A 9,277-nucleotide genomic window follows, 5' to 3' on the forward strand; every position below is an offset into this window, starting at 1 on the left:
AACATAGGAGCACCCAAACGCATAAAGAAAATATTACAGGACTTCAAGAAAGATATTGCCAGCAACACAATTATAGTAGGGGATTTTAACACCCTACTGTCAAAATGGACATATCTTACAAACAAAATATCAACAAAGATATTGCAGCATTAAACCACACCCTAAATGAAATGCACTTAACTGATATATATAGAGCCCTCCATCCCAAAGGAGTTAAATACACATTATTCTCAAATGCGCATGGAATATTTTCAAAGATAGACCATATGATAGGACACAAAAGAAGCCTCAACAAATTCAAGAAAATTGAAATCATATGGAGCATTTTCTGCAACCACAAGGGATTGAAACTGTAAACCAACCCCAAAGGAAAAAACCCAAAACCCTCAAAATCATGGAGATTGAATGGCATGCTATTAAACAACGAACGGGTCAAGATTGAAATTAGGGAAAAAATCAAAAAGCTCCTGGAAACAAATGAAAATGAACTCACAGCAACCCAAAAATTTTGGGACACAGTGATGGCAGTCCTGAGAGGAAAGTCAATAGCAATACAGGCCTACCTAAAAAAGATAGAAACATTTCAAACAAACAACCTAACCCTATTCCTACAAGAACTTGAGAAACAACAACAAAGACAGCCCAGAGCAAGTAGAAAGAAGAAAATAACCAAGATCAGAGCACAATTAAATGACTAAAAGCACAATTTTCATTCATGTCAAAGCATTTAGTCATTCATGACTAAATGGCTAAAATCACAGAGACTAAAAGCACAATTCTAAGGATCAATGAATCCTGGAGCTGGTTTATTGAAAAGACAAACAAAATCGACAAGCCTTTAAGCAGGCTCATCAAGAAAAGAAGAGAGGACCCAAATAAACACAATCAGAAAGGAAAGGGGAGAGATTACAACGGACACCACAGAAGTAGAAGGGATTGTAAGAATTACTATAAAGAACTGTATGCCAAGAAATTTGAAAACCTAGGTGAAATGGACAAATTTCTAGAAAAATTGAATCTTCCAAAACTCAATGAAAAAGAAGCAGAAAACCTGAACAGACCAATAACAGCAAATGAAATTGAAGAAGTAATAAAAAAACTCCCATCGCACAAAAGTCCTGGACTAGATGGTTTCACAGGAGAATTCTAAAAAGCTTTTAAGGAAGAGCTAACCCCTATTCTTCACACACTATTCCAAAAATCCAAAATAACAGAAAACTTCCAAACTCTTTTTATGTAGCCAGCATCATCCTATTCCAAAACCAGATAAATTCACAACAAAGAAAGGAAACTTCAGGCCAATATTGCTGATGAACATAGATGCTAAAATCCTCAACAAAATATTGGAAATTGCATCCAACAACACATTAAAAAATCATACACCATGACCAAGTCGGATTCATCTCGGGATGCAAAGATGGTTCAATATTTGCAAATCAGTAAATGTAATACATCACATAAACAAAAGAAAAGACAAAAATCACATGATCAAATTAATAGATGTGGAAAAAGCTTTTGAAAAGATACAACACCCATTAATGATAAAAAAAAAACCTCAGATGTTCGGAATACAGGGAGCATACCTCAATATAATAAAGGCCATATATGAGAGACCTACAGCCAACATCATACTCAATGGGAAAAAAACTAAAAGCTTTTCCACTAAGATCAGGAACAAGACAAGGTTGCCCACTTTCACCACTTCTATTCAATGTAGTACTGGAAGTTTTAGGCACAGAGATCAGACAAGAAAGGGGGAAAAAGGGCATCTAAATTGGAAAGGAGGAAACAAAACTCTTATTGTTTGCAGATGGCATGATAGTGTACATGGGAAGTCCTATAGACTCTACCCCAAAACTGCTCAACCTAATACATGAATTTGGCAAAACAGTGGGATACAAAGTCAATATCCAGAAATCAAAGGCATTTCTGTATACCCACAATGAAACTGCAGAAGCAGAAATCAAGAAAAAAATCCCATTTGGTATTGCAAAAAGAAAAATAAAATATCTGGGAATAAACCTAACCGAGGAGGTTAAACACCTGTATACAGAAAGCTACACAACACTGAAGAAAGAAATCAAGGTAGTCACAAACAAATGGAAACATATACCGTGTTCATGGATTGGAAGAATTAACATCATCAAAATGTCCATACTTCCCAAAGCAGTTTACAGATACGATGCAATACCTATTAAATTACCAATGGCATATTTCACAGACATAGAACAAACACTTCAAAAATTTGTATGGAACCATAAACAACCCCAAATAACAGCTGCAATTTTGAGAAAGAAGAATAAAGTAGGAGGGATCACAATACCTGATACCAAACTGTATTACAAGGCCACTGTCATCAAAACAGCCTGGTACTGGCACAAAAACAGGCACATAGATCAATGTAACAGAACAGAGACCCCAGAAATAATCCCAAGTCGCTACGGGCAACTAATATTTGATAAAGGGGGCACTAACATAAAATGGATTAAAATAGCTTCTTCAACAAATAATGTTGGAAGAACTGGACAGCTACAGGCAAAAAATGAAACTTTAGTACCAACCTACACCATACATCAAAATAAATTCAAGGTGGGTGAGACTTAAATATAAGCCGTGACACCATTAAAGTCCTAGAGGAGAACATTGGCAGGAAAATCTCAGATATTTCATGCAGCAACATTTTTACTGATATGTCCCCTAGAGCAAGGGACATAAAGGAAAGAACAAACAAATGGGATCTTATAAAAATAAAAATCGTCTGAATGGCTAAAAAAACAGTATTGAAATAAAAAGAGAACCAACTGTATGGGAAAACATATTTGCCAATGATACTCCAGACAAAGGTTTAATCTCTAAAATATAGAAAGAACACACACCACTCCACTCTAAGAAGACAAGCAACCCAATCAAATAATGGGGAAAGGACTTGAACAGAAATTTCTCCAAGGAGGACATACAGAGGATCCAGAGACACATCAAAAGATGCTCAATATTGCTAGCTATCAGAGAGAGGCAAATTAAAAGCACAATGAGATACCACTTTACAGTGGTCAGAGTGGCCATCATAAACAAAGCAACAAACAACAAGTACTGGAGAAGTTCTGGCGAAAGGGGACCCTAGTTCACTGTTAGTGGGATTTCAGACTGGTACAACCATTATTGAAGAGAGTATGGAATTTTCTAAGAAAACTAAAAATGAACATGCCTTTTGACCCAGCAATTCCACTATTAGGAGTATATCCTAAGAACCCTGAAACACCAATCCAAAAGATCCTATGCACCCCAATGTTCATAGCATCACCATTTACAATAGCCAAGAGTTGGAAACAACCTAGGTGTCCATCAGTAAATGAATGGATCAAAAAACTATGGTATATTTACACAATGGAATTCTATACAGCAGAAAGGAAGAAGGAGCTCCTACCCTTTGCAACAGCATGGATGGAACTGAAAAGCATTATGCTGAGTGAAATAAGCCAGGCAGTGAAAGACAAATACCATATGATCTCACTTTTAACAGGAACCTAAACAAGAAAACAAAGAAGCAAGCAAAATATAACCAAAGACACTGAAACACAGTTCAGGTGGACAGGGACCAGAGGGGAGAGGGGAGGGTATTTCAGGGGAAAAGAGGAAGGATTTACAGGAACAAGTACAAAGGACACGTGGATAAAAACTAACAAGGGTGGAAATGGGAGGGAGGTGAGGAGCACTGAAAGGGTGGGCTGGGATGGGAGTAAAAGTCAGGAAACTGTACCTGAAAAATAATTAAATTTTAAAAATGAAAAAAAAGAAAAGAAAAGAAAATTATAAGACACCGAAGAAAGAAATTGAAGAGTAAATGGAAGCACATACTATGTTCATGGATAGGAAGAAACAACATCATTGAAGTGTCCATACTACCCAAAGCAGTCTATAGATTCAATGCAATTTCTATCAAAATTCCAATGACATACTTTGTAGAACTAGAAGAAATATTTCAAAAATTTATACAGAACCACAAAAGGCCGCACATAGCAATAGCAATCCTGAGAAAGAAGAACAAAATTGGAGGAATCATGCTCCCTAATATTGAACTATAGTATAATGCCAAAGTAATCAAGACATTATGATAGTGGCATAAAAACAGACACATAGATCAATAGAACAGAATATAGAGCCCAGAATAAATGAATACCTTTATAGTGAATTCATATTTGACACAGGAAGCAAGCATGTACAATGGACTAAAGATAGTTTATTCAATAAATGATATTGGGAAAATTGGACAGATATGTGCAGAAAAATATAACTAGGCCACCTTCTTACACCACACAGAAGAATAAATTCAAAATGGATCAAAGACTTAAATGTTAGAGCTGAAAACCATAAAAAGCTAGGCAGCATAATCTCAGGCATTGCTCATAGTAATTTTTTATTGGATATATTCCCAGCAAGGGAAATAAAAGAAATACAAATGGGACTACATCAAACTAAAAAGTTTCTGCACAGCAAAGGAAATCATCAAAATAAAAATATAAATAAAAAGACAACCCATAGAATGGGAGAGTGTATTCACCAATATATCGAATAAGGAGTCAATACCCGAAATTTACAAAGCACTTATAAAACTCATCACCAACAAAACAAACAACCCAACTAAAAGACAGGTGTAGCCAATCCAAAATAACTTATGCAGCACAATATTCATAGGAGCACAATTTACAATAGCCAAGTGCTGGAAGCAACCTAAGTGCCCATCAGTAAATGAATGGATCCAATAACTATGGTGCATTTACACAATGGAATTCTATGCAACAGAAAGAAAGAAGGAGCTCCTACCCTTTGCAACATCATGGATGGAACTGGAAAGCATTATGCTGAGTGAAATAAGCCGGGAGGTGAAAGACAAATACCATATGACCTCACCTTTAACAGGAACCTAAACAACAAAACAAACAAACAAGCAAAATATAACCAAAGACACTCAAATAGAAAAACAGGCTGAAAGTGATCAGAGGGGAGAGGGGAGGGAATTTCAGGGGGAAAGGGGAAGGATTTACAGGAACAATTATAAAGGACACATGGACAAAAACTAAGATGGTAGAAATGGGAGGGAGGTGAAGAGCACGGGGCAAGGGGCTGGGATGGGAGTAAAAGACAGAAAACTGTACTTGAACAACAATTAAATACATAATTTTTTTAAATGGGTGAAGGACCTGAATAGATACTTCTCTGAAGAGGACATACAGATTATCAATAGACATATGAAAAGATGTTTAACATCACCAATCATCACAGAAATGCAAATTAAAACCACAGTGAGATACCATCTCACAGCTGTCCAAATAGTTAAACATCAATAAGTCAACAAAGAACAAGTGCTGTTGAGAATGTGGAGAAAGGGGAAACCTTTTGCACTGTTGGTGGGAATGCAGACTGGTAGAAGTTGAATGCAGACTTTCAACCACTGTAGAAAGCAGTAGCATTGAGAAACCTCAAAAAAATGGAACTGCCTTTTGACCCAGCAATCCTACTTCTGGGAACATAGCTGATAGAACCCAAAACACTAACTCAAAATAACATAAGCACCCCTATGTTCTCTGCAGGGTTATTTACAATCGCCAAGATATGAAAACAACCCAACTCTCCATCACCAGATGACTGTATCAAACAAATATGGGATATTTACACAATGGAATACTACTTGGCCATAAGAAAGAAGAAAATTTTACTCTTTGTGACAGTAGGGATGGACCTAGACCACATTATCCTAAGGGAAATAAGCCAGTCAGAGGAAAGCAAATACCATATTGTTTCACTCATTTGTGGAATTTAATGAACAAACTGAACTAACAAGGAAAACAGAGACTCATAGATGGAGAGCAGATGGCAGCTAGTGGAAGAAAGTTAGAGGGTAGAGGGAGGGAGCAAAAAAGAAAAAGGACTCATGGATATGGACAACAGTGTGGTGATTGCTGGAGGGAGGGTTCTACTAGGGGACTAAACAATAATGGAAAAAATTAAAAATTAAAGAAATAATAACCTTAAACCAGATAATATGTTCATATACTTTTAGATAGCTGATAAAACAATCAGTTTGATATATTCCATGTACTATTTTGTAGAATAACCCAGGTAAATAAATTGTAAGAAAAAATAGAAAAGAATTCAAATGCATAGCCACTTTTATCTCTTAATTATTTTGAATATTTCCTAGTTTTCTAACTGATGTGTTTTATTTTGTTTCCCTCACTTTACCAAGGGCTATTTGTACAGGTTTTATATCAGGTGTTTCTATTTATATCTAGCTATTACAGAGCATCTAGGTGATCATAGCATATCTCCACTTTGTTACTTTTATAACAGCTTCTGCCCTTTTCCACTCCAGCCTTTCTACAAGTTGCAGATCTAAAAAGCTTTTTAAAGGGCATGCAACATTTCATGCCTTTAAGCTATTCCTCATTCACTCATTTAAGCCTCAGAAGCAAGTAATTTTACCATCTGGCAGTGTCTTTTAGCTATCACAGGAAGTAAAACAGAATTAAAGCTAAATCAGGTTTCTCCAACATCATCACAATTCTTGCCAATTCTCAACTGACAGTTCTTGATGATCATGTAGGACCCTGCCACACTGTATTGTGAAGTGTCCATGCATTATGAATAAAAACACTTCAGGTTACCCATGTCAGGATTTTCTTCCACTCATGCACACTAGGGCATAGAAAAACAATGAAATGTAGGTATAATTTCTTGAAAATGAAAGACAATATTTAGCAGAAAGACAGAAACATATAGAAAGCCATATTCTTCTTAACATTATAAGACCAGGTGTTTGGTGATTGCTTCACTACCTGCTAGTCAACTCTGAGAATTGGGGACTAACCCTTTCCCCTTCATTGGCCCTATTTCATCTAGTACAGCACAGTGTGCAGTACAAATTTCTGCAGAGACAGGAATCTGTGCTGTCTAACATTGCAGCCACATGTGGCTACTGAACACTTGAACGCAACTGATGAGACAGGATAAAACATTTAATTGATTTTAATATTTATTTTAATAACTACACCTAGCTATTAGCTACCCTATTGGACAGCATATATCTATAAATATGGTGGTTGTAGGCACAGCTAAATACCTTGCCAGTTCTAGAAATTCTATTGTGGTATCTATCTACTTCTATGTGGCGCATGCTGTAAGTTGGCTGACCCAACCCTCATCCATAACATTTCTCTTTCCAACTGCACTTGCAGAGTGAGGACATTTGACACAGCTATCAATGGATAGCATCAGGAGTCTACTCAGTTTGTGTACCTGATAAGGAAGAGAGCTACCTGAAAAAAAATCTGTTTTGTCATTCAACAATCACTCTTTCCCTTTTCACCATCTGGCTTCAAATAATTACAGCTATAATAAGGAAGCCTTCCTATTTCATGAAGCAACAATATGAAGATGAACACTGCAATAAAGAGGCCTTATTAGTTCCAGGAGACAGCAAGTATGAAGATGAAATAGAACCAAGAATTGAAGAGTGGAAAGATTTCTTAAAAACATGGTTCCTTGAAGATATCATTGAGCCACTGCATTAACCATCATATATTTTTAAGCTACTGTAGTTATGTTTTGTTACTTACTGTTGAAAGTTCAGGACCACTGGATAATGAATACCATGAGGTTTAAGACCAAAGGTGGGACAAGAAAATGTTGTTTTAGATTAGTTGATTGGAAAGCTAAGAAGTTAAAAGTGTCAGAGTAAAATGAAAGATCTTAAGAGCACAAATCCTTAATGATTTGGAGCTACTGACACAAGGAGTGAATTTACTACTCAACACACTTTCTATGATGTGACTTTGTAGTCAAGATTACATGCAGCAACACTTTTTGCTACATGCAATAAAACATGTCTAAATGATATTTAGTTTTAATTACTAATTCCATATTCATTTTGGGAAGAAGCTTTAAATAGAAATGTTCCCAGCCCAATATACGGTTGTTATGCAAAAAATAAAATAAACTCTTACTTATTTAAGCCATTATTGTTTCTTCCAGTGAATAGTTTCTTAATGTTGTTTGTCTCTATTGTTTGCTTTTAGTATGAAATAGATGGGATTTTGACAGTTAGTGATAGAGTGGTAAAAAATAGAGATGAGATTGTAGAAAAAAGTGATCAGCATCAATAAAGGTAAGGCAGGCAGAAAGCATGAAGCAGACTGCAAAAGCAGTTAATATCCCCTTTGGATGGAGAATTTGGTGCTATGATTCACTAGGATGTAAATTTCCTGAGTCCGAGGTATGGTCCAGAGATGGAGGATGAAGAAATACGTTATGAACGTGGAGTTTGTGTTCAAGAGAGATTGCACTAGACAACTGATTATATATTTATGGAGTTTATACAACACACCTTGGTGGGAATGCAGATGACATTCATATCACAAGTGGCATGTGATGCCATATGTGTGACTGATTGAACAGAGTGAGTCTAAATGTTTACAGAGCTTCAGAACTACTTGCAGAGATGATTTTAAAGTGCAGAAAAAGAGAATGAATGTGTCTATGACTACCAAAAAGATAAACAAAAAATAATTTTTATTGCTGTTAAGACTTCTCAAAGTAAATTTCACAATTTGGGAAAGAATTCCCTCCACAGATTTCATTGGAAACTTTGACTTGATTGTCTTTGGGCTATTTTCAGTTGGAAAGAGATTTTGTTTGTGATTCTAGCTGGGAGGTTATTTTTTACAAAGATTCCCAGGAAAAGGAGGGAGACTGCCGTGTGTGTTTCAGTGAGAGTGCTGAGCATATCAGGAATAGAACTTAGTGAAAAATTACTGATTTTTTTTCAGTCAGCAGGTAATCAAGACACTGCTTGCCCATCAAGGTAACCCATGACCCCTGTCCAACAAGAATGGTGCAGGGGATGCACATGAGAGCCCATGATTTTCCCATGTGGGAAAAATCAGATCACCCTGAGTCTAAGCATCTGTTCTTCCAATGTGGACAAATGAGAACACTGGTACCTGTCCCATTCTTCTTGCTACATGGAGAGGGCCTTTCTGTATCAGGGAAGAGCCAAGAGCCATAGAGAGGTACAAACTAGTGGCATTGTTCCCTCTTTGACCCCTCCCACACATGCAGTGCCACAACTCAGCAAAAAGGGTTGACCACCCTGGAGAATATCTAAGGCCCCACTCCCTTACAATTTAACAGATATGCCAAGACACAGAAACATGGCCAAAGTGAAAGAACAGAGCAAAACTCCAGAAAAGAAACTAAGCGATAAGGAAATAGCCAACCTATC

This window comes from Sturnira hondurensis, unplaced genomic scaffold, assembly GCF_014824575.4.
Source record: "Sturnira hondurensis isolate 20B ecotype Veracruz unplaced genomic scaffold, ASM1482457v3 Scaffold0004786, whole genome shotgun sequence".
NCBI lineage: Eukaryota > Metazoa > Chordata > Mammalia > Chiroptera > Phyllostomidae > Sturnira > Sturnira hondurensis.